At 42.8% G+C, this 27,961-nt stretch overlaps 1 protein-coding gene and 1 non-coding gene across 2 annotated transcripts in view; both read right to left on the reverse strand.

The window, feature by feature from the left end:
* LOC126203195 (dynein axonemal intermediate chain 7-like) overlaps positions 1–27,961 on the reverse strand; it is a 764,826-nt gene that overhangs the window by 168,370 nt on the left and 568,495 nt on the right. The gene's annotated exons all lie outside the window — the stretch shown is intronic.
* LOC126204476 (5S ribosomal RNA) lies at positions 11,065–11,183 on the reverse strand. The gene has a single exon (XR_007540514.1). It is a non-coding gene; the product is annotated as a 5S ribosomal RNA (ribosomal RNA).

Raw genomic sequence — 27,961 nt, forward strand, 5'->3', positions numbered from 1 at the left:
ACTGAAGCGCCTAGAACCGCTCGGTCACAGGGGCCGGCAGAGGACATGGAAAACTTTATCCTCTAGCACCGTAGTTGTAATGAGCAACTTCAGGCGACCACACACACCGTTTTAATTCTAGAATGGTGGAATGCCATATACGAGGGACTTTCAATAAGTGATGCAACACATTTTTTTCTCGGCCAATTTTGGTTGAAAAAACGCTGAATTTGTTGTGGAACATCGTGAAATCGTTCCGCCTCAGCTTCTATAGTTTCGTGAGGTTCCAACAGGTTGTAGCTCTACACGTAACCTTCAAAACAGCGTCTGTATGGAGGTGCGTCACAAGCAGAGAGCTGTCATTGAGCTTCATTTGGAGAAAAACCAGAGCATCGCATATTGCCATAGGCGCTTGCAGAATATCTGCGGAAACCTGGGAGTAAACAAAAGCATGGAGAGTCGTTGGGCAAAGGGTCTGTTATCATCGCAACAAGGTCGCACAAAGCTGACCGATCTCTGGCGTGCTAGCCGTCCACACACAGCTGTCATGTAGCAACGTGTGGACACTCTCATTCGTGATGATCGACGCATCAAACACTTCGCTACTTAACTGGACGTCTCTGTTGCTAGTGCTGACACACTCGTCCACGAATTGGAGTACTCAGAGGTATATGCTCGCTAGGTTCCTCGCCACCTAACAGATCATACAGAGCTTCTGTCTGTGTGGCTGAATGAAGGAAGCACTCCCCGGGAATCAGTACGTGGATGATGAGGAGGTTACTGATACAGCAACATGTTGTCTCAGACGTCCACCAGTAGAGTGGTACCGTGCAAGCACACGGGCCCTGCCAGTTAGGTGGCATAAGGCCGTCGCATTGAACGGAGATTATGTTGAGAGTGGGGAATAATATGGTGTATCGAAAATCTGAATGAAACCAGTCTGCTTTCAGAAAAAAATTTGTATCCTTACTTACTGAATGCACCCCGTACATCGCTCAATCGTATACATGATGTACCATCTTCTGTTGTAGGAACTGAAGCTATCGATCAGTAAGGTACTCGTAATTAACTACTATTTCCGTATCATATAGATCCCACAAATGACATGTCGTAAGAATGTGCAACGCCTTCATCCGATTACAAAAAGAACTCTTTTGTCAGCACCTGTCCTAACAATTAACACAAATGTCGGGGCTGCATACATATATCAAAATAAAGAAGCTCAAGTTCTCGCATTTCTAAGGAACTATTCGTTGTGGTGTGTTACTGAGTATCTGATTTTGGGGCAGTCACACGTCTGTTGAAAGCCGTCGTTCGCTGAGATGATAAGACTTTCGCGAAACGGTAAAATTTTGCGCAATGATTTCTAAGTAACGCCATTATCCTCATTTCTTTGTCAGTTCTCGTACTAACACTGAATGTACTTCTAGATCTAAATTTAAACACACACACACATAAATGGATACTAAAAAAATAATTGCAGTTTGCAGGTTCAATCTATTTTTATTCACTAATATTATTTGGATTACACACTTAGATATTCTAAATTCATCAGACTTAAAATACTACTCCATCTAATATGCAAGATATTTGAGAGAAGAGCCGATGCCGCCAGGTGTGAATATTTCCGAACTATCAGTTTAATAAATACTGATTACAAAATACTAGCACGGATCTCCCTTGTAGAAAAATAGAAAAACTGGTAAAATCTGACTTCAGGGAAGATCAGTTGGGATTCCGGAGAAATATAGAAACACGCGAGGCATTACTGACCCTACGAGTTCTCTTAGGCAGCTAGATAGGCTGAGGAAAGGCAAACCTATGTTTATAGCATTTGTAGACTTAGAGAAAGCTTTTGATAGTATTGTATTGTATGTATGTTAACCGGGGACCTAGAAACGACAGAGAGGCGCCGTCCCCGCCGCAGCCGCAGTGGTCCACAACCCCACGACGACTACCGCAATCCACTTCACCCTTCTGCCGCCCCACACCGAACCCAGGGTTATTGTGCGGTTCGGCTTCCGGTGCCACCCCCCCCCCCCCCCCCCACCCCCCACCGCTCGAGTGTAACCCCTATGTTTGCGTGGTAGAGTAATGGTGGTGTACGCGTACGCGGAGAACTTCTATGCGCAGCAATCGCCGACATAGCGTAGCTGAGGCGGAATAAGGGGAACCAGCCCGCATTCGCCGAGGCAGATGGAAAACCGCCTAAAACCATCCACAGACTGGCCGGCTCACCGGACCTCGACACAAGTCCGTCGGGCGGATTCGTGCCGGAGACCAGGCACTCCTTCCCATTCCGGAAAGCCGTGCGTTAGACCGCTCGGTTAACCGGGCGGGCTTGATAATGTTGACTGCAATACTGTCTTTGAAATTATGTAGGTAGCAGGAGTAAAATACAGGCATCGAAAAGCTGCTTACAACTTGTGCAGAAATCAGGCGGCAGTTATAAGTAGGGGGGCATGAAAGGGAAGCATAGTTGAGGAGGGAATGAAACAGGGTTGCAGTCTGTCCCGATGTTATTCAGTCTGTGCAATGAGGAAGCACTGCAAAAAACCGAGTAGAAAATTGTAAGGGGAATTGATGTTCAGTGAGAAGAAATAAGCACTTCGAGATTTGCTGATGACAGTGGCATTTTGTCAGAGATGGCAGTTGAACAGAATTGAAGTGGAACGTGGACGACGAAAAGTTCAAAAAATTTGACACACCTGAAGAATAGTGAAGATTACAGAAAGGTTGCTATCACTGGGCCACCTATAGGAAAGATGTAAAATCCTCAGATATAGTAATAAATATTTTATTTTCAGTGTAGTCACAAGGAGTGAGGTCTGGAGACCCAGGAGGCCACCGACGATGAAGTTCATGTTCTGCTCCTGCTCTCCCAATCCGACACCCCAGACCTCACTTCTTGTGACTTTTATCTGTGGGGTACGTAAAAGACCGTTTTTATCCCCTCTATACCGGACACACTTGGAATTCTGCGACATCATATTGTTGAAGTTTTGAATTCGATAACGAGAGGCCAACTGCTTCATGTGTGGCAGGAACTGCGCCATCGTTTTGATAGGTGTCGTGTAACACATGCTGCTCACATTGAAAGCATAAGAATTTGAACTTTTCTCTTCCCAGGAACGTTGAAATTGTGTTTTTATCTTTTGTAATTTGTAAGCAATAAATTGTTTAAAATCTGTTCCTTTTTTTAATAGCCCTGCATTTGAAAAATAAAAACATGTGTCATGGGTCCAGTCAAGACGGCTGGGTCCCTTCATTGGTCAGGCAGTTTCTGTGAATGGACTACATTGTAAGAGCTGTTAAATACTACACAAATCTAAATAAGACTCTATGTATTTCATATTTTTTTATTTTAGGAGTATTTTGACATCTAAAGCCGAATAAAATGTTTTCAAAACTAAAGTGGCTAAAAGTAGGAATATAGCCTTCGAAGGTAAAAGAAAAAATCACACCCATTTTACTGATTACAAAAACGTTAACGAAGTATTAGAAAACATATAATGGAAACCATTATTTAAATTTTGATCATATTGGCGCCCTTAGGCCTAAGATTAGACAGAATTCTAGGCGGCTCATTCAAGGCTGCATCGCTTACCCATACCTAGTCTCCACCCACAGCACGTAACTTTATATTGTGGATATATGACAACATGACGTCAGTTCCTAGTATTTAAATTACTACTAGGCAATTAAAAGAACACAGTTCAACTCCTACTTTTCTTGATTCTTGCTTTGTGTCCTCGTGTAATTACTCAAGACTAAGATGGCGAATCTTTGGCAACACGGGATACACCTAATGACCGGTGCTACACGCCTGTATTCATTATCCACAGAGAAATCGAGCCAGCCCATCGATTGCAACCTTACCCTAGGTGGGTAGACTGAGTAACTAGTGAAATGTACTGAACTGAATGAAGGCAGAAAGGAGTTTTTCGGCACAAACTGACTAATGGAAGTATAATGAAATTCAGAACATTAGCTTCCTACAGGCGTTGATGAATATCATGGGGGAGCATTGAAAATGTGTGCCACGACTGGGAATCGAACCCAGGATCTCCTGATTACATGGCAGATGCTCTATCCGACTTTTTTTTTTTTTTTTTTTTTTTAAATCTCATTTTGTTCGCTTTTGTTCGTTGCATCTGCTCGGGGCGGACGTCTTAAGACACCCATTTATGTTCGTTGTTGATCGATTGACTCAGTTTTTTTATTACAGAGGGCACGTAACCCTCTGACCGAACACGCTGAGCTACCGTGCCGGCAACTGAGCCATCGACGACACAGCAGAGAGTGCGACTGCAGGGACTTTTTCTGGCACGCTACCCGTGAGACCCACGTGAGTCCGAAAGAACAGATACCATCTTCATATTCATATATAATGGAATGATATGTTGATATGACACATTCTGAGGAATTGAGGAAAAGTTAATTTAGTAATGGAGAGAAGTATGGGGCGCGCAGTTGGTTCTGCAGAGGTGCTGAGACTGAGTAGTCCTGTAAGCTGTATCAACCAGTTTTCGGACAGAAGACTAAGACATCACCACCATTTTTAATTCACAGAAACAGATGAAATGCAAGTTTGTATAATGTACGTGCTTGCGAAACAGGAACGTGAGCCGGACCCAGATCTAATTCGCTCAGTAGATTACTGACAATGGCTGGTGCAATACCCAGTCTGAGGATGGTTTCTGGGTGGTTTCCGACGCTTATTTAGGCAAATTTTGGGCTAGTCCCAATTGAGACTCAAAATACATTGCCTTTGTCAGAAAAGTTTCAGGACAGGTATTTTTTATTTCTGAGTTTGCAATACTAAAAAGGAACAAAAATTGTTTTTATGTTACCTGGTATCTGTGTGTCCTTGAAATGACCTTGGCCATGTTTCTGCACCAATTCACCAGGTGGCAGGGCAGTGCTTATCAACACAATGTTTGGGTTCTTGGCATATTAGTTACAGTGACACAATGGATGCTGATAGTGAGTAAAGACTTCTTCGTCAAGTCCAGGACAACCCCTAATGAAAAGTAGACAATGATCAAGCTAGCGTATGCAGTCGAGGTACTCTTAAGAAGTCGTGTTTTCGAGGGACACAAAAGATTTCGTGAAGGCAGAGCTTGGGAACAAGACAAATCCAGAGCTGGTCGCCCGTCTGCAGCACATACTGATGCAAACGTGGACCGTGTAAGGTGGTTATAGCAAGAGGACCATCATGAAACTATGTGTGATATATCAGAAGAATTCTTATGTAAATTAAGTGGCAGAAACTGTGTGCACAACAGATTTCGTCAAGCCCAGTGCATCCCAATCTGAAATAGGGAGGAAATACACTCCTGGAAATTGAAATAAGAACACCGTGAATTCATTGTCCCAGGAAGGGGAAACTTTATTGACACATTCCTGGGGTCAGATACATCACATGATCACACTGACAGAACCACAGGCACATAGACACAGGCAACAGAGCATGCACAATGTCGGCACTAGTACAGTGTATATCCACCTTTCGCAGCAATGCAGGCTGCTATTCTCCCATGGAGACGATCGTAGAGATGCTGGATGTAGTCCTGTGGAACGGCTTGCCATGCCATTTCCACCTGGCGCCTCAGTTGGACCAGCGTTCGTGCTGGACGTGCAGACCGCGTGAGACGACGCTTCATCCAGTCCCAAACATGCTCAATGGGGGACAGATCCGGAGATCTTGCTGGCCAGGGTAGTTGACTTACACCTTATAGAGCACGTTGGGTGGCACGGGATACATGCGGACGTGCATTGTCCTGTTGGAACAGCAAGTTCCCTTGCCGGTCTAGGAATGGTAGAACGATGGGTTCGATGACGGTTTGGATGTACCGTGCACTATTCAGTGTCCCCTCGACGATCACCAGTGGTGTACGGCCAGTGTAGGAGATCGCTCCCCACACCATGATGCCGGGTGTTGGCCCTGTGTGCCTCGGTCGTATGCAGTCCTGATTGTGGCGCTCACCTGCACGGCGCCAAACACGCATACGACCATCATTGGCACCAAGGCAGAAGCGACTCTCATCGCTGAAGACGACACGTCTCCATTCGTCCCTCCATTCACGCCTGTCGCGACACCACTGGAGGCGGGCTGCACGATGTTGGGGCGTGAGCGGAAGACGGCCTAACGGTGTGCGGGACCGTAACCCAGCTTCATGGAGACGGTTGCGAATGGTCCTCGCCGATACCCCAGGAGCAACAGTGTCCCTAATTTGCTGGGAAGTGGCGGTGCGGTCCCCTACAGCACTGCGTAGGATCCTACGGTCTTGGCGTGCATCCGTGCGTCGCTGCTGTCCGGTCCCAGGTCGACGGGCACGTACACCTTCCGCCGACCACTGGCGACAACATCGATGTACTGTGGAGACCTCACGCCCCACGTGTTGAGCAATTCGGCGGTACGTCCACCCGGCCTCCCGCATGCCCACTATACGCCCTCGCTCAAAGTCCGTCAACTGCACATACGGTTCACGTCCACGCTGTCGCGGCATGCTACCAGTGTTAAAGACTGCGATGGAGCTCCGTATGCCACGGCAAACTGGCTGACACTGACGGCGGCGGTGCACAAATGCTGCGCAGCTAGCGCCATTCGACGGCCAACACCGCGGTTCCTGGTGTGTCCGCTGTGCCGTGCGTGTGATCATTGCTTGTACAGCCCTCTCGCAGTGTCCGGAGCAAGTATGGTGGGTCTGACACACCGGTGTCAACGTGTTCTTTTTTCCATTTCCAGGAGTGTAGGTAAGTTTTTGTATTCCCATCAATGTGATTAGAGGATTTCAGCCATTCACCAGTAACCGTCCTTATGATGTCATTTATCGTATGGCTACCAGTTTCGGTGTTCCAGTGCACCATCCTCAGGCCTTAGCTGACGCTGAATGGGTTAACATCTCTGTATTCACAATGCATCAATGGCCAACATGTACAACTGTTCCAGTGCACCATCCTCAGGCCTTAGCTGACGCTGAATGGGTTAACATCTCTGTATTCACAATGCATCAATGGCCAACATGTACAACTGTTTCACACAGACTACTGTAACAGCGATGTTATCTCTCCAACCATCAACTGTCAACTTAATGTTGACAGATTCCAACGACTTGTTCAGCGCATGTCACATCGAGTTGCTGCACTACGATGGGCATAAGAAGGTCCGACATGATATTAGGAGGTATGCCATGACTTCTGACACTACAGTGTAATGCTAGTGTTTAAAAAAATGTAATTATTGGTAACTTATCAGTATTATAGTCTTAGGAAATAGTAGCAATAGTAATGATATTTTAAAAATAATTTCGTTTTGTGAAGGAAACGAAATTAAACCCTTTTGTTTTTATCTATCAGAAAACTAAATTTTACCCCCTCAATGGATAATTAGCCCCAAGTTGGAAATAACAGTGCTGTAACAACACAATTTCAACACTACACACCTCAGTCAACCGCACGATACAATACACACAACGGCCCTTCATAATAAGTCACAGCAAATCAAGGGGAAACCACCTGTACGAGAATTCTGCATAGGATATCAAAACATGAACAGCAATGTGCGTCATCTGTGCATGTTATAATCGCATTTGAGCGAGCCTCTCAACGGCGTTGAAACCTTACAATGTTGGAAGTAAGACACTTACGGAGGTTACGTGACTTTAACAATATGCTCTTCTACGCGAGGCTACATCGATCCTTATCATTCTGCCGCGTCTGTATCTCAACAGGTGCCAAGGCTCCCGTCTGCGTTATCATGTCCGCTCGAGAGGTTCGCTTCCAGTGTTGATAAACCGTGTGAAACGGATGTACCTATAGCACTCTAGGCTAAAGAGCACGATTCTGCTGTACCAACCAGAGTTACTAGTCAAAGGAGGGGTAGTAGCCAATCGTAAGCGGCTGGTCACCGTTGGAGAAAGAGAAGGGAAAAAAAAAGAAAGACGAACTAACATCGTATCCTGCCAAACACACAGACGTATTGATCCAGGATCAGTTTGGGAAAAGCCAGGAAATGTAATGTATAGGATGTTTCAAAAACACTGGTGTGCAAAACTAAGGACGAAAGTAATTTTTGCCGGCCGGGGTGGCCGAGCGGTTCTAGGCGCTACAGTCTGGAACCTCGCGACCGCTACGGTCGCAGGTTCGAATCCTGCCTCGGGCATGTATGTGTGTGATGTCCTTAGGTTAGTTAGGTTTAAGTAGTTCTAAGTTCTAAGGGACTGATGACCTCAGAAGTTAAGTCCCGTAGTGCTCAGAGCCATTAGAACCATTTTGAAAGTAATTTTTGCATGCTATGTCACTTCTTCTATTACTCCGTAAGTAACTTTGAGGTTCGCCGATGACATTGTAATTCTGTCAAAGACAGCAAAGGACTTGGAAGAGCAGCTGAACGGAATGGACAGTGTCTTGAAAGGAGGATATAAGATGAACATCAACAAAAGCAAAACGAGGATAATGGAATGTAGTCGAATTAAGTCAGGTGATGCTGAGGGAATTAGATTAGGAAATGAGACACTGAAAGTAGTAATGGAGTTTTGCTATTTGGGGAGCAAAATAGCTGATGATGGTCGAAGTAGAGAGGATATAAAATGTAGACTGGCAATGGCAAGGAAAGCGTTTCTGAAGAAGAGAAATTTGTTAACATCGAGTATAGATTTAAGTGTCAGGAAGTCGTTTCTGAAAGTCTTTGTATGGAGTGTAGCCACGTATGGAAGTGAAACATGGACGATAACCAGTTTGGGCAAGAAGAGAATAGAAGCTTTCGAAATGTGGTGCTACAGAAGAATGCTAAAGATTAGATGGGTAGATCACATAACTAATGAGGAGGTATTGAGTAGAATTGGAGAGAAGAGGAGTTTGTGGCACAACTTGACAAGAAGAAGGGACCGGTTGGCAGGACATGTTCTGAGGCATCAAGGGATCACAAATTTAGCATTGGAGGGCAGCGTGGAGGGTAAAAATCGTAGAGGGAGACCAAGAGATGAATACACTAAGCAGATTCAGAAGGATGTAGGCTGCAGTAGGTACTGGGAGATGAAGCAGCTTGCACAGGATAGAGTAGCATGGAGAGCTGCATCAAACGAGTCTCAGGACTGAAGACAACAACAACTACAACATGTCACTTCTAAGTAATACAGCTCGATGAAACTCCGATCATACCTAGATAGAACTACTACAGTATAGCACAGAAGGTAACTGAAAGAAGTACGCAGTGAAACGAACACAAATTACACTTTTGTTCAAAGACAACAAATTTATTGAAGTCACCTCGATTTATGATGGACTCCGGACGTTTCAAAGGCAGGACATGGCTCTTAATAGGATGTCTGATCACAAAAGGTGGCGCCGGCCGGAGTGGCCGTGCGGTTCTAAGCGCTACAGTCTGGAACCGCGCGATCGCTACGGTCGCAGGTTCGAATCCTGTCTCGGGCATGGCTGTGTGTGATGTCCTTAGGTTAGTTAGCTTTAATTAGTTCTAAGTTCTAGGCGACTGATGACCTCAGAAGTTAAGTCGCATAGTGCTTAGAGCCATTTGAACCATTTGAACTAAAGGTGGCTATGCATGTTTCCATGCTGGCCTCAAGATGGGTAAGGAGTTCTTCTGATAGGGCACTCCATTCCTCCACCAGTGCTGTTGACAACTGCTGGTGCAAAAAATGGTTCAAATGGCTCTGAGCACTATGGGACTTAACTTCTAAATTCATCAGTCCCTTAGAACTTAGAACTACTTAAACCTAACTAACCTAAGGACATGACACACATCCATGCCCGAGGCAGGATTCGAACCTGCGACCGTAGCGGTCACGCGGTTCCAAACTGAAGCGCTTAGAACCGCAAGGCCACACCGGCCGGCTGCTGGTGCATGTGGGCGAGCTGTAATACGTTTCTCCAACGCATACGCGCGTGCTCTGTGGAATTCAAATCGGGGAAATAGGCAGATCAATCCGTCCGCCGAATATCCTTTCGCTGAAAGAGCTCCCCACTTGCGCTGTCCGATGCGTTCACGCATTGTCATTCATTACAATGAAGTCATGAATAGAAGCGTATGGAGAGGAGTACAGAGACACAATAACGTTAACTAGTGAGTGTACATTGTTCAAAGATTTGGAGGTCAGTACACTGAAGCAACACTATGCTTTCCCACACCGTAACACCTGGATCACCAAAACTACCACGCTCGACAATGTTCCTGGGTGCACTACGTGTTCCCACTTCGCTCCCTGTGAGGGTACATCCAACACTGTCGAACATGATGGCACTGGTGGCCCAGGCGTTATTGTGTGGTAAAGCGTAATAATCCAAGGGCTTACTGATCTCCAAATCTTTGAACATGGCAAATTCTCTGGTCTAACAAGGGGAGGCCACGACGTTTGGAACGTGGATTTACTGTAAATTTCGTACACTCGTAGTAATCCATGAGGACAGCAACCTGTGTAAGGAGTAGCGCGTACTTCTCAAGCGTTACTGAGAAAATCGTAAGATAATGTCGGTCGTCAAATATATGTCTGTGCGTGGCCATTTTAACCATATAGCGGCTACAGCCGAGTGGTGGCGGCACGATAGCTCAGCGTGTTCGGTCAAAGCGTTAGCTTTCCTTTCTCAAGAAAGAGAAAGAACTAAACGGGTGTCATCGGACGTCCGCCCTGAACAAATTCAGCGAACAATGTAGAACTTTTTTTTTTAAGTGGTTGGCTTTCAAGCCGCTAGATCGCTGGATCGAGTTCCGTTCGTCAGTTTTTTTTTTATTTTCAACAAAGTCATTTTCTTTACTATTACTTGAACGCCAACCACATTTTTTTAAAAAAAAGGTTTGTTCTGTATTATTCGTTGAATTTGTTCAGGGCGGACGTCCAATGATACCTGTTCAGTTTGTTCGATAGTCCGTTCGCTCTGGTTTTTTTTCTTTTTTTTAATCTCATTTTTTTCGTTATAGTTCGTAGCAATTGTTCGTGGCGGACGTCCCCAGACGCCCTTTGAAGTTCGTTATTGATCCAGTCACTCAGTTTTTTTATTACAGAGGGCAACTAACCCTCTGACCGAACACGCTGAGCTACCGTGCCGGCAAAGTAAATGAAGGGGAGCCAACAGCACGCGGTGTTCCCAGGCGGTCACCCATCCAAGTACTAACCACGTCCGATGTTGCTTAACTTCGGTGATCGGACGAGAACCGGTGTACTCAACATGGTATGGCCGTTGGCATTTTTTTTTCTCATTTTGTTCACTTTTGTTCGTTGCATCTGCTCGGGGCGCACGTCGAAAGACATCCGTTTAAGTTCGTTGATGATCGATTACCTCAGTTTTTTTTATTACAGAGGGCAGTTAACCCTCTGGCCGAAAACGCTGAGCTACCGTGCCGGCTATCATTATAAAGGAAAGCTAACGCTGTGACCGAACACGCTGAGCTGCCGTGCCGCCACCACTTAGCTGCAGCCGCTTTATGGTTAAAATGGCCACGCACAGAAATATACTTGACGACCGAAATTATCTTACGATTTTCTCAGTAACGCTTGAAAAGTACGGGCTACTGCTTACACATTTTGTTGTCCTCATGGAGTACTACGAATGTACGAAGTTTGCAGTAAATCCGCGTTCCAAACGTCGTGGCCTCCCCTTGTAAGCCATTGTCACTTTGTGCTCTTTCCCTATGCGAGTCGTTACAGGAATGCATTCGGCCCAGACTTCATTTTTATGGACGACAGTGTGCGATCGGATCTAACAGCGCAGGTGGAAGAGCTCTCGGAACGAGAGGTTATTCGGCAAATAGGCTGGCCTGCCCATTCCCACGACTTACCTGTAAATCACATCGAGCACGTGTGGAATGCGTTGTGGAGACGCATTGCAACCCGTCCACGAACATCCAGCAGTTTCAACCGCCTTACTGGAGGAATGAAACGACCTACCTGAAGTCCGCAGCTTGTGGCCTAGTGGCTAATGTTGCTCGGGTTCGATTCCTGGCCGGGTTGGGGATTTTCTCTGCCCGGGGACTGGGTGTTTGAGTTGTCCTCATCATTTCATCATCATTTGTGTCTGTGGCTATATTGGACTGTTTAAAGAAATGGGAATGGAAATGAAGTCCAATGCTTCTTGACAGAGGGTAGGGGAACGATGCGGGAGACTCGCACCGTCGTACTAGGCAAGGTCCTAATGGAAGTGGTTTGCCGTTGCGTTCCTCCCACCGTAATAGGGATGAATGATGATGATGAAGACGACACAACAACACCCAGTCATTTCGGGGCAGGTGGAAATCTCTGACCCCGTGCTCGGGAAGCGAGAACGCTACTGTGAGACCACGAGCGCGGACAAAAACATGGGACTGTGTAAAAATTGGGACTGCCCTACCTGGAGAGCTCCTTACGGAGCACGTTGCAGAGCATGCACTGCCGTCCGTTCTGATTACACACCCTATTAAGAAGCATGTCCCGTCTTTTGAAATATCCGGGAAACCGTAACAACTCACGGTGACTTCAGCGTAATTGTTGTCCTTAAATAAAAGTATCATTTCTGTTCGTTTCATCGCGTATTTCTTTCATTACCTTCTGTACTATATTGCTATACTGTAGCAGTTCCTTATATGTATGGTCGACGTTTCATCGAGCTACGTTATTTGACAGTGACACACCATGAAAAGTTAGTTTCGTCCGTAAGTTTTGCACACTAGTGTGAATTCATCGGATTTCACGAGTCTATATTTTCTTCACGTTGATGACAGAACTGGGCGAATCTTAACTTACTCATAGGACTACAGGGTTTTTATTTCCATAAGCACGATCCAGTTTTACGACAGGATATCTTTTAGACACATTAATATACAATCTTTGGATGCTTTTTACAATAACGTTTAGAACCAAAGTATTCATTTATCTCTCAAAAATTTCCAATGCGCCTTTCACTGCACGCACGGGAAACATGAAGGTGATAGTCAAAATTGTTCCATACATCTGACAGTATATCTCGCATCACTGCTATCGCTAGGTGCTTGCAAGGAGAGGAAATGGAAATTCATGGAAAACACACGCAAAAAAAAAAAAACACATGCAGAGAGATCAGGTCAGTGGTGCAAACCGAGATCTGCGAGTTCCTTACAACCACTCATAGTTACGCCTTTTATCAAGGCGCCACAGCAATGGTATGGGCCCTGTTGAAAAATTAAATTTTCCACATGATTTCGCAATTGAGGGAGAAGACATATCCAGATCCTCTATTCCTTTAACCGTCTTTTCTTTAAAAAAATGTATACCGCAAATATTTTCTCAGGAAACGGCGCAAAACACACAAAACACCGGAGATACCTCTAGTGCTCGACCGTGGTATGTAGCTGTTGGATCTCCCAAATTCTTGCGTAGTAATATTTCACTTCTTCGTTTAAACGTCACGTACCCTCTGCACTGAACTTAGGAAATTTTTATTTTCCATATCCACGTCCGGAATGAATTCACAAAACTCTTCGAATTTTTGTTTCTTCTTATGTAGTGCATCTGTCTTATGACAGGTTTCAATTGGAGGCCCTCCGTCGTGACAGTTTCTGAACATCTTCCATCATCTATTTGTATGTCCGTCTTCTTCTAATACCATCTATCATTCCATGTTCAAGTCTCGCCTTGGTTATTCTTTTTTTTCATTCAATTTCAAATACCTACACTCGTAATTGTAAAATTCATCGTCTTTTTTTAGTGAATAATACACTCTTCTTGTTTGAAATGACATATTGCATGCGAAATTGATGTTTTCATTTCAATGTAAACTGTTAATCGATCTTTTAAGAAAGATTTTTAATAAAGGTTGCTTAAATTAAGAAAACATAACAATTTAATTTTTAGGACAAAAATGAAAAACCAAGTACTCTTTATTTGGATTATGTTTATTTTTCTATACCACAGGTGTAGTCTCACACGAACCGTAGTGATAAATGTAGTAGAAACATGGAAAATAATCATTTTCACACCACCGAGCACATACAAGTGCTGCATTTTTACAATTGCCAGTGTACCAATACAAACGAACCCAACAGAAACCGATGTAGATCCAAGGTGTGAAATCTTTCTTCAGAAATAATAAGACCGTTAAGCTTCCCGACGTACGGGAACTAAAGGACGCAGCTTTTTCACATGTCACTACTGAAAGCTGGCGGGATGCAGAACGGCGCGTCATAAAAGAAGAGGAGAAAATGCGACGCCTGGTTGGCTTCGTGGATACTGTTGTTGATCGACTCTTTATCAACGTAGCAGATGACAGTTCCAGAACTGAAATGAGTTTCTCAGATTCGGATAAGGGAGAAGCCAAGAGATTACCAGACGACTGGCTGTAATTAATACATTCAGTGGCTTCAATATTAAACAATGTGGTGAAATGCATCACACATAGCTCACTCAGAAAAATTACCCCGTGTTTTCGTCACTCTTGTTTGTAATTAGAATATTATGTTCGGTGAGAACGAGAGCATTTTATGTTTTTCGCTTAGTCACCTAAGAAGCGTGCGGTAGTGCTGGAGTTTTGACGAATTTAATTTCATTCTCTGTAAAAATTAAGTGACATGCGAAGTTATATTGTTTCTCTGTTCGTCTCTTTTTACGTTTGCTCACATCACTGCAGGTTAGTTGAGCCAGCTGCGTTGTCGCTCAGTTTATCCTTTAACTACTATGGTCATTCACAGGAACACAATTACTACGGAGGGGTCTCACAGACCACATTTTTCTATTTTATATATCAAACCAGAATTTTGCTGAATATATATGGTTTCTTGACTTCCAGCCATTCATTACACTTCTTAGAGGTGACTTTTGTAGAAATTTGATTTTTTTAAACACTGTGGTATTTTAAACACTTCGACAATTAAAACAAAGCGAAATCTGGAGTATATTTTTATTTTATGATTTACGAAAATAACAGCCAATAATTAGCTCTCTGCCCCCACACATAGATTTTCATCAGAGGGATTATATTACAAATTGGCAATATAACTAGGTGGAAAAATCTGACATGACTTACGATAAATCGTGTGCGAAGTCAGCTTTCAGTTTACGACTCACTTTGCAATGTAGAGCGAATATTTCAGTCCACAAGTCTATGAATTACTTCTAAAATTACAAGTAAAAACTAAATACTTGTTCTCATGTGCCACTGAATCATACTTTAGTCAATTTCCACCTGCAAACACTTCACGCAGACCTTCCTGGAACACTCCAAACAAATCGGAACACCACGCTGTTGACATGGATACCTTGTTTTCCTCTTCAGACGAGGAGGGCAAAAGGTGCACGTTTTTCGATTTTCGAATTCTTCTTTCGGTGTCTGAGGCACATCTTGCAAGTGAAGACATCTGTCTTACATAACACACGTTGCACAGACGGCCCAGCTTTCCCCGCCATGGAGAAACAGTAGCAGGCAATAAAACCGCGGCACGCAAAAACTATGGTACGTCTGTGAGACCTCTCAAAGCTAATAATTGCGAAACAAAGAGCAGCAACAATGCAAGAATGCTGGCACGTGTAGCTTGACAGCCAATAGGAAGGTACATGGAAGAGTCCATTTGGCTTTGCAGGGGTGTGAGAAATATCTCGACACAAAAATTAGCAGCCGTCTGAGAGACGGTCGATAGTGGTCAAGGGTTAAGTGCATGTAACACAGCATAAAATGTACCTTTATAACCGTACTTGACTGTAAGGTAAACAGCTTGGCTTCCGCTCCACGTGAAACAAAATCCAATGATATTCAAACAAACGTGAACAAATACGTTGTGTAATATTTACATCAGGTTTTTTCTTCTGTTGAACACAGTACATATAGTACAACACAGGTACTGCATTACAATACAGTACCTTACGCGATCAGTTGAGGTAACGCGTGAACCTGCCGCGCCCAGCCCACTGCAACCGCCAGGGACCTCCCACACTGTCTTGACTGCAGTTCTAACTGCTATGAATGTCGTAGCCATTGCCAGGATTAAACGTAATAGCAGCGTTATTTAATTAATTAATCTTTATTCAATTTGTTGCAAGTTGTCATCGCTGATGGTGGTGGTAAGTGACAAATTCTACAGTGTATGCGAGAGACCTAATTCGCACAATACACTCTTTCTTCCTTCTGAGGATGTTGTAGCGCGTACTGCAACTGTCGCATGGAACCGCCAACAATGTAGCCCCGTCTGTGCCTCGACTGCGTGAACCGCCATTGTTCGTGAATCGGACTACAAAGCTCGCTTGCTCGTTTGTTTCCCAACATGGTTAAAACCGAGGTCATAAACGTAACAACAAAAGCTGTTTTGTGTTTTCCATTTCAACAGATACAGTTGTTACACCTGTAAGGTCTGTTTTTCTTGGACAATTCGGATCAACGCCTCCTACATCTCAGAGCATTGGACAACTGCACTAGCATTTTCGAGACAATGGTTGTTTAGTGTAAGAGAAAACCCACTGGCCGCACCCATGTGCTCGTTCAACACGTGCAGCGCATTCAGCAAAGTCTTGCACGTCGTCCACAGGATTTCTCGTCGTGGCTGTTGAGCGTTATCCATTCCTCATGTGTCTAAAGTGTTTTTCTGCGGTGTTTGTGTTTCCAATCATACAGGTATTCAACTGCAGCAAGCTTTTTCTGACGGTGATGGTTGACGGAATCACAAGAGGAGCTACAAAAGGTGTTGTAAAGTATTGCAAAAATGGACAAGGAGTGTGGACTGAAGATAAATAAAGAAAAGACAAAAGTGATGAGCATAAGCAAGAAGGAAGCTCTAGTGAACGTATTCCCAGACGAAAAAAAGATAGAGCAATTAAAGTCCTCTTTGTAACTGGGACGTTTAATGACATGGAATGGAAACTGTACAGAAGAAATAAGGAGGATACCTATGGGAAAGAGAGCATTTAAAACCTGAAACAGTTAGTAACACCTAGAAGAATTCCAATAGAGCTGATGAAAAGATTTAGTAAATGTGAAAAAGAAAGATGTTTAGAAACTTTTGAAACATGGCTATGGAGGAGAATGCTTAACGTGAAGTGGACTGAAAGACTTAAGAATGAAGAAATAATGAAGAAAATAGGGGAGGAAGAAGATTATTGCAAATGACGAGTGCTGTGTCGTCAGAACAAGACACAGCCAGGGCAGAAGCACCACAGGCGCAAAGATGCGAGCTGGTGCCAGTGCCATAGTGACTCGCCGCTTGCGCGAGATCCACCAGCGCCAAGGACGGCGCTGAGGATGAAGATATCGACTGCGCCTCGGCCAATTTCCGGCCGAGCACAATCGCCAACGGCCGGACGAAACGGACAGAAGCCTACTCGGAAGATGCAAGAGCAGCTCTCGCCCACTTGGATGTAGGTCATCCTCTAGGGCTGACTTAGACAGGGAACGTCGTTTAGTGAACTCTTGCAAGTGAACAGACAGTTGTAAATTGAACTTGCTATGTACTCTAAAGTTTACCTACGATTATTTGCACTTAGCCATCGAGCGTCTTTTTTGTGTTATATTACATACAGTGTTGCAGATTTAATCATTCGACAAGTCATAAAGATAAGTAAACCTTTTAACTCAAATGTGTGACTTTGTTACTAATTTTTCGGAGTGTTGCAGAACCTTCGTTCTCCTATCCTGTTACCTGACCATGGGGCAGAGCTGCGTTATAATGGCAGAGAGAAATTGTCTTAGCGGTGCACTGCACCCGAAACCGTTTCACGAACCCACAAGCTCGGTCTACTGTAACATAGTGACGAGGTCTTTACAAAACTGGCGACGAGGGTTTCCAAAGTCAGAGAAAATTATGTGACTATCGAAATCGATGGGGGAATCAGGATAGTACAGTGCGAGCACTAGAGAGTGTAGACACCAGGACGGATGGACGTTTGAGTCGGTCCTGAAAGTATGCTCGGATAGCCGAAGCAATTAAAGCGACTGCTCGTGACGAGCGACAAATCCCTATCGAGTCCTGGTCCAGCACAAATTTTCATTTGTTCTGAAATATTCTATAGCTGAAGCAGAATGACAATTGCAATTTTTGAATCATTTCTCAATTCGTCAACGCAGTATCTGTTCCTTGAGACATACTTGTATATCCAAAGAAACATTGCTTCGGACTCGTACGAAGCACCATAGCAGGGCAATGGCACGATCGCCAAAAAGTGGCTCAACCTGTGCGGGAATCACAGTGGTATTGGGAGAGCACTAAAGAGTGTATACACCAGACTATGGTAGCGCGTCAGTATTAATGCCGCTCTGTAGGTGGGTATTGTGTAGCATTAGCGCTTCCCATCTGAAAGTTGGCAACACCACTGCAGTCTCTCGGAGTTTTTCTTACGCTATGTCGACTATAGTTGCACCAGGGAGACTGCTATTGGCGAAAATATGAGCCGGAAACTTACAACTGATGTCCAAGTATAGTTCTAGTTTAGGTGCATAAGTTGAAATTGAACCCAAAGTTTCTGTCATTATTGAAGTACAAGCTACGAGGGTTAGACGTAAAGCTTCTATCATCACCGTGAAAAATAAAGTTGTGTAATTAATTTTTTGTTTGTTTGCATATACATGTCGCACACCATCTCTCTTTGAAGACTGGGGATCAAAATGGAAGCGGAGGCTCATGTGCTCGAAGTTATGGTTTCAGAGTGGTGCTCTTTGGATTGATGCTATCTGTTGCGGTTTTTGTGGAAGTGCTAAGCCATGTACTGGGAGATCTGTTAATGAGGAAACTTGTTGTCCATGTGGACGATATTTTTATTGCTATGGAATCTTGGCGAAAGCGTTGTTAAGTTACTGGAGGAGGTGCTCTTGGCCTTAAGAAGGGGGCAAATGACATTAAAATTTTTTAAGTATGAATTAGTTAGAGCAGAAAATCACTTTTCAGGTCTTAAACTCTCGTCCAAAGGTAGGTTGCCAAGCAGTGAGAAACTTAAAGCAATTTCGGAATGCAAGAGACCCCAACACCAGGAAACAGTTCAAGTCGCACTTACGGTATGGGCTTCCTACCGAAAATTTCTGGATAATGAGAGAAAGAATACTCCAAACTTATGTGAGCTATTAAAGCAGAATGCGACATGGATACAGAGTGATGAATGTGTAAGGGAATTCATAGAGTTACAGGACAACTTACATAGTAGTAAAAAGTTATACTTCCCTGACATGTTGTTGCCGTTCTGTCTAGCCACGAACAGTTCAGATTACGGCATCGGATGTGAGGTATTCCAATAGAAATTGATGGGAGGACAGATACAACACAGGAGTGTTTTTTTGCCTTCTATCTGTTAAATAAACACGCACACAGCTACAGAATTTCCGAAAACTAAGTACTCCCTATTGGGATACGGCTTCAAAAGTTCTGACTGTATCTGGAGGGTCACAAGATGACTGTCCTATCTGATCATAAGGCTCTTAGTTTTCTGCAGGATAGCAGGTTGCTAAATGATCGTCTTATGAGCTGGGAAATATTTTTGCCGGAATATAGTTATAACATAACATGTATAAATGGAAATGAAAACTGCATCGCTTGTGCACTGTCGCGTCTACCTGTTGGGCAAGAAGGCAGTAATGAGGAAGAAGTAAATGAAGAGTTTCGGCTCCCATATATGAAATAAGTAGAACAGTATAGAGAGATTCGTGGTGTCTGTAAGTAAATGTGACGAGCGCAAAATGACGACCCACAACTGAAAAATGCACACATAAAAAAAAGTTTTGCATCAGCCCAGTTTCCAGAACTCCTGAAGATAGACATTGACTGTGGATATCGTATCACAGACAGAGTCCCTTTGAATGTTCAGAGATGTCACTAAACCTGCCCAAAGACGTAAACAACCATGCACGAGCAGCGCCTATTAGACGGAGGGGGCCCAACAGCCGAACAGTTCCAGTCATTCCACCAGGAAGGAGGTACACTGCTCCTGTTGTCTGTAGTTCAACCATGCCTAGACGGTCAGTACCGCGGTTCCATCGCGTCCGCATTGTTATTTTATACCAGTAAGGGCTCTCAACAAAGGAAGTGTCCACGCCTCTCGGAGTGAACCAAAGCAATGTTGTTCGGACATGGACGAGATACAGAGAGACAGGAACCGTCGATGATATGCCTCGCTCAGGCCGACCAATGGCCACTACTGCAGTGGATGACCACTACCTACGGATTATGGCTCGGAGGAACTCTGTCAGCCACGCCACGATGTTGAATAGTGTTTTTCGTGCAGCCACAGAACGTCGTGTTACGACTCAAACTGTGCGCAATAGGCAACTACAGTTCCGACGTCGATGGCGAGGTCCATCTTTGCAACCACGACACAATCCAGCGCGGTACAGATGGGCCGAACAACATGCCGAATGGACCGCTCAGGATTGGCATCACGTTGTCTTCACCGATGAACGTCGCATATGCTCCCAACCAGACAATCGTTGGAGACGTGTTTGGAGGCAACCTGGTCAGGCTGAACGCCTTAGACACACTGTCCAGCGAGTGCAGCAAGGTAGAGGTTCCCTGCTGTTTTGAGGTGGCTTTATGTGGGGCCGACGTACGCCGCTGGTGGTAATGGAAGGCACTGTAATGACTGTACGATATGTGAATGCCATCTTCCAACCGATAGTGCAACCACATCGGCAGCATATTGGTGAGGCATTTGTCTTCATGGACGACAATTCGCGTCCCCGTCGTGCACATCTTGTGAATGACTTCCTTCAGGATAACGACATCGCCAGACTAGAGTGGCCAGCGTGTTCTCCAGACATGAACCCTATCGAAAATGCCTGGGATAGATTGAAAAGGGCTGTTTATGGATGACTTGACCCACCAACCACTCTGAAGGATCCACACCGAATCTCCATTGAGGAGTGGGACAATCTGGACCAACAGTGCCTTGATGAACTTGTGAATAGTAAGCCACGACGAACACAGGCACGCATTAATGCAAGAAGACGTGCTACTGGGTATTAGAGGTACGGTGTGTACAGAAATCTGGACCACCACCTCTGAAGGTCTCGGTGTATGGTGATACAACATGCAATGCGTGGTTTTCATGAGCAGTAAAAAGGGCGGAAATGATGTTTATGCTGATCTTTATTCCAGTTTCCTGTACAGGTTTCGGAACTTTCGGGACCGAAATGATGCAAAATTTTTTTTTGATGTTTGTATAAAACGAAATTTTACGCGCAATAAGTGTGTAAAGATCACAGATGAAAATGTGCACATAAACAATCTAGCGACACGGGTGTGCGCTCAGTTGTTTGCATGTGAGAAATACCAGCAAGTGAAACACTGCACTATTTCGCACCAGGGAGAAATGCAAAGTATCATTCCTAGCAAGGTTGGTAAGTTATTGGCATTAGATAACTTCAGCCCTCTCCCACATGGTTGCGATGGTGTGAAGTATACATTTGTGATTGTTGTACTTTAAAAGTTTATAGATTGTACCTGATATGGTAAGCTAATAGCGAAACTCTGATCACCATACTGGGAAAGGGTTTCTTTACTAAAGTAATAAAACCAGAGACACTTTTGTCTGAAGATCACAATTTACTTCTAATATGTGGGATGATTTCATGAACAAGCAAAGCATCAAACATAAAGATATCAATATTTCATTTGGCAAGTAAACAATGTGAACGCTAAATGCGACAAACTGGCCGCCTATGTAGGATGTACGCAAGCAACAAACACTCCAAGTTGACAGAGCTTATAAATCACTTGAAGATTTTCTAAATAGTGTTCAAAGTAATGCAACATTGTAAGTAATGATGGTAAGCAAGCTGAAGATATTCCTTACAGAGGTTGTAGAGTTTCCATCATGCCTAGGAGTAACGGCAGCCAAAAGGGAGGACTGTGTCTTGGTGAAAGCCACGGAAAAATCTAGTGAAGTAGATGCAGAAATAAAAAAGCTATTCAAATTAATACTACGGACCATTCGTTATAGCAAAAAAGTTCACACCCCAATCCTTATAGGCTCAAGTACTCTGTATCTAAAAAATAACTGGGCCTACAAAACATGACAGAACTGCAACTCCACATAGAGAACGACAGAGCGGCAATTGCACATAGAAAAAGAAAAGTGAAAAACTTGTGAATAAACAAGTGTATTTTCATGGGTTCTATTTAAGAATTTTGGGAGCTATTTCTGCTTTGTATAAGGAATGTTGTTGATGAATTTAAGGTGTATGTAATAAAGTATGGAGGCATAATTTAGTGCAAGGAGGGAGTATGCATTGGCTGCCCAAATCTTGGAGCATGTAGATTGGCAGAACGTGTATAATTTCACCATTTACGAAGGAAAGAAATGTGTATTGTGCTGTACATAAGATCTAGGGAGAAATTTCAAGGGGTTATTGAAATGTGTTATTTGTGTTATTTTGGGTGGGTTACTCATGTAGATATGTGTAATTTAATTATGGTTATTGCTTACATACAATTTCGTGCTTTGAGGTTTTTGGGGTATATTATATGTTATTTTGGAAGCGTCTTGCATATTTTCGTGAGAATAAATTCAGGGGATAAATGATATTATGGTAAAAATATGAACAAATATTGGATGAATTTGTAATGAAGTTATCTGATGAGCCAAAAAGAAAATTAAATGGGAGAATTCTGCCGAGAGTAGTTTCATTTTTTTAAGTTTCTTATTAGAGGCAGTAAAATTGACAAAAAATGATAAAATGTCAATTGACGTTGGTGTCGAACAAATTTCATGGTGCAAAAGATATGTTTTCTAGTGGGAGAGTGTTTCAAATGTCGAGCTGACTGAAATATATTTTGCTGAAGCTATAATCAGTCTCTGCTTTCCTATCCTGTTTGTGAATGTATCAGTTCCACTGGAGAGTTCGCTTAGTGCCGTATCTATGGGGATTCGAACATTCATTTGATTACTGTTAACTATGCCACTGTCATATTGTGACAGCTATCGTCGTTGAACACTGATGATGGCTGTGGATTGACAAATATTTCAGCACAGTAAGTGGCCAACGGAGCCATGAGTTTCTGCAAAGGTGGCTGGAATGCAACAGTCTAAATTGCAGTCTAAAACGCACCGATCGTATGTTGTGTCCAAAATCGTGATAGTGAAGCGCCACACTGAAATCGTCAACTGAGAAAGTGCTAACAAATACTGTAAGTGCAACAGCAATAAAAACTTTTCTAAAAGTCGAGTTGACTCGAAAGTTTCTTAAAATCGATGTTTTCTTTTTGAGTATTTAATTAATGTGCAGTAATTTTTATATTTTGAGTTAGATGTAGGCAATTTGTGCTGATAATATATATTATGACGTATTCTAGAAGGTATATGCTATTTTATACACTATCACAAAGATACTTCTACTATTATTCTGAAACATACGTAGGATATTCTCGTTATTTAATGCCATGTATTCAATTTACTATGTTATTTAAGTATTTCAAATTGTGTGCGACTTAATGTGCCAAGTTATCAAGCTAATGTGTCACATAAATGGAGGTGTGTAATGTAACACATATGTGGACGAGCTCCTGTATCGTCTAGAACTGGTAGGAGGTGTTTTGGCTTGTGCTGCTGAAGGTCGCCAGTGAGCCCAGGGCTGAGAGCATGTCATGGCTGAACCAATCGGTGTGAATGTTGCTGATCATCCCAAGTACAAAGCCTGTCAGTCTAACAGGAAATGGGTAAAACCTGGTGTGGTGAATCTGAAGGATGGTCACTCGCTTAAGATGAGCAGCAATGGCGGAGTATAAGACAGTTTGAAAATGCCTTCTTACACCTCTTAGAAAATCTATAATGCATCACAGTAAAAAAATAGAGCAGATATGAATACATCCGCAGTCACAGAAAAGCGAGGTTCATGCCATCAAACAACAGTATTTTCAGTGTCTTTAAAGCTGCAAAGTTAATAATTTACAGCTACTAAATGTTAAATGGTTCAAATGGCTCTGAGCACTATGGGACTTAACATCTATGGTCATCAGTCCCCTAGAACTTAGAACTACTTAAACCTAACTAACCTAAGGACAGCACACAACACCCAGTCATCACGAGGCTAAATGTTACTGCAATAAACCTCAGAATTAGCAACTTTTAAACAATTCATCTGATCTGAACAGACGCTGTCCCAGGTGATAGTGTTGCACTTATCGTACTCGAAAGCAATGTATCTATATCTATTTAATTTATTGCTTTATTATATTTTTATAACGTTTTCCTTATGCAAATATTTGTCAGAACATCACATACTCTACAATAACACAGCATCAGAAAGCAGCGTGAATACCTCATATTTTGTCATACTTGTGTAGTTATTTAAGAAATATGATATTATTTTGCCTGTAACTTTCCTTAAATATGATTAGAGTTGAAGAACAAAATCTTGGTAATTTAAGAAGTGGTCAATCGTATTTGTTAGGTGACACCTCTGTTGGAATGTGCAACAAATACCAAGGAGGCCCAAATAATTGTTTAACCAACACTGAACGACAACCTGTTGTCATTTAACTTCAGCCCACTTGCACAAGAATATTAGTTTATTTATGTATGAGCAAACTATTATTTATATTTCTTGTTAATGGTTTGAGTGTGATTGAGTTCTTATAACCTTTATTTAAATATTGTTTTAATAGATTAGTTTAGTGCAGTTAGCGGTCAAGTGAAATCAGAACTATATCTGTAGAGCATAAGAATGACATATTCTTGGTAGGGACAGGTTTCAGCCAATGGAGAAGCAGACAGTGGCGGAAGACTGCTGGAGACAAGTGGAGAGGGACACTTTTCTAGTGGTGTATTCAAGGCAACGATTCGGTAACACTTTACATTGAGATCTTAATGAAGAAACTTTTACTTTAGTTCTGGAAGAAGAGAGACCTGCATGATAGGACATGTAAGATTGACTCATGTGGGTGACTGATCCTGGATAGCGAATGGTCACTACAATACTTTACATTTTGAGGGGACTGTAAATTTCCTGAGGTCTGAACGTGCTCCAGTGCAGAAGTTTATCTTTCTTCACTTGCATTACGAAAGGGAGGATAGACAGAGCATGAATTTCTACTCATTATGTTTCTTGTTACTGTGCATATGGTCATGCTGAACTTTGAATTATTTTGAGCTGGCAAACATTCCATGTACTGTGATCAACAAATGGACGTAGTCCTTGTGGGTCTTGGATGACTTAGGGACTTAGGGATTTTGCTACCAGACGTGTAATCCTCTCAGTGCAACTTTACTGCACTTATTAAGATCGTAGGACTACTTTTCATTTATTTGGTGTGAACTTTCATGAATAAACATTATTCAACAGAATTCTCTGGCGTCCTTTACATCAATTATAGACGTTAGAATAGAACACTTTTATCAATTATTCATTTATATATTTTTTTAAATGTTTCTGTATATTTTATTAATTCGCAACTCTAGCCTATGCATAGACTATTTGACTGCAATATCACAGCTACAGATTACTATTTGCAGCGGGTTAGCTGTTGGGCATGAAAGCAGACGTGTGCACCGCGACCCTACGACATTAACGAGCTGTTCTTTTTAAGCAGAGCCATGCACTGCCCAGTTGTCCATGGTACGAGGAACCGTATGCAAAGCCGCAACTGGTTTGCTCATATGGAATGCTGAATAGAGAAGCTACCACTCAGCAAAATACCTGTTAGGCAACGTGCAACTGGAAAGACAATAACATGCTGAGTTTGGACTAAACTATTATTAGACTGAACATTTTTGGAAGGTGACTATTAACGGTCGTCAAGTAATGTATCATCGGAGATACGACATTACATGGACACTAAGCCTCGTTCCATTCTGGGTAAACATGGCTTTACGATAAAATCTCTACCATCTGTTTGGACGGTGACCTATTGGTAAGCAGAGTATCTGACACACAGCTTTGGCATTTTCTTCAGCTATCTTGGCCATCTAATAACGTGTGCCGAGACACATCGATCCAGACGATCTTTTGCCATTCTTTGAGCAGCCAACGCTATTATTGCCACATTCACGCTAAACTCTGGTTTTTGAGGTGCAGTAAGAGAATGCAAAAAGACTGCCCGGCTCGAAAAAAAAAGAAGGACGAGCTTTTGAATCTAATTTGAGACAATTGTCACTTTTTTTTAGACCTGTTTGGATAATATTTTAAACCTTAATTCGCTACAAATTGTGCAGCCGTAGGCTTTCTTAGTTTCCACATTCTTTCAAACGAATCCATTTTATAATAGTTTTATATTGAAAGAAAAAGACAAATGGTCATTTTAAAGTATTGAAAATGGATGTATACATTTTTAATTACTCCGACCGCCACCTGGTACCTCTATAGTTTTCAGCTAAGAGAAACGTTATCAGCTTATTGTCATATTCTTCTAAGTCCTTACACGCGGTTTACACGAACGAGTGAATGTCTCGATACCACTATAGTTTTCAGCTCACGGAAACGTATCATGTGATTTGCATATTCTTCTATGTCCTTACACGTGGCTTTCATGAACGAGTGAACGTCCTTTCCAGTGTCTGTTGTTTCCAGATTATATTCGTTCTTCAACTATGGTGGGCCTATTCGACCATTGCGGTAAAAAGAAAAGATCGATAGCTCCTTTACAGCGTGTCTGCATACTGTACTGGTAGCTGTAGCATATGTCGGATCGAATTTCACCAGAGACTTACCTTTTATCTCAACACAAATATTTCATGTTTTATTTATTTTTTGTTATTAAATTATATTTTCTTTTTTTTCTTTTTTCAGTGTTCCCTTCAGTAAATAAGTGATTATGGTTTGGAAATTTGGTGTCTAAAAATAATCTTCCTTGGAAGGTAATATTTATCTGACCTCCCATAAAATTAAAAATAATCTTCCTTGGAAGGTGATATTCATGTGACCTCCCATAAGAATACAAATAATATAGCAGCAAGTTGATTTGTATTTTGAAGTTAATATTGTTGGCCTGATAATTATGTAGGCATTTCACAGAAAAATGAAATAAAATAAAATGAAGAGTAGACTACGTATAGCTTCAGTATTTTGTCTATATGCCATTGGCATCAAGAGCAAGTTCGATCCTTTGAGGCCTAGAATTTACAAGTCTATGGAAAAAGTCCTCATCCATGGGAATTCTCTCCCATGAAGAATGAACCAAATCCCATAGGGCATTCATAGTTCCTGGACAGGGATCAGATCAATTGTCCTGCAGAGTCTTCTTATGTTGAGCCCATATGCGCTGTATGGCATTGAGATCAAGTGACTTTGGAGGTCACGGAAGGCACTGAATAATATTCTCCCTCCTCGGAAACCAGCTCAGAATCCTAATGCTAGTATATGATAATTATAATGTTGGTGAGACGTCCTTCGGGGCACCAAAGTCGAGCTCCAGGGATGATTAAATTTTCAAGGAAATGTTCATAGCATGCTGAAATGAACTTGCCTTAGATACGTAGAAAAGTTCCTGCACACGTGTAAGATATCCAGCCGGAGCATTTCACACTTATGCGTTCACTTTGGGACCTGATTTCACGATCAGTTAATCTCTGAGAGCAGTTCTCGACGAGCCCGGGAAATGTGTCGCTCTTCTTAGTTCCCGCATGACTGACAAAGGAGCATTTTGGGCCATCCTGACCAATTCTTCATCTTGTCTCCGTACAGAGACTCGTGATTTTCAATGTATTGGTCGTATCGCTACCTTGCCATTATCTCTAAATCATCTAATCCTTCTCCTTGATGCATCAACATAATAACGACATCCTGCCGCAGATGTTCAAACAACTTACGGGAATTCAGCCAGGTAATATTAACAGCGAGCCCCGATATTTCGGCGGGAGTACACCCCGCCATTTTCAAGGCACAAACTGCAAAGGACAGGCGACGTACAAGCAAATTTAAAACCTCAGTTCTTGGATTAATTCAGGAAAGGTAACACACACACACTGAACACTGGCGACACGAAAAATGACCAGTCGGAGGTATCGATAGCGAACGACTACGAACTGGCAGGTGAGGTAACATTGACTTTGTCCCTTGTGACATACATCCGCCTTATGCAAACCAAGATCATCCTCAACAGAACTCAAAAGCATGG

Source organism: Schistocerca nitens, chromosome 9 (genome assembly GCF_023898315.1).
Source record: "Schistocerca nitens isolate TAMUIC-IGC-003100 chromosome 9, iqSchNite1.1, whole genome shotgun sequence".
In the NCBI taxonomy this organism is placed as follows: domain Eukaryota; kingdom Metazoa; phylum Arthropoda; class Insecta; order Orthoptera; family Acrididae; genus Schistocerca; species Schistocerca nitens.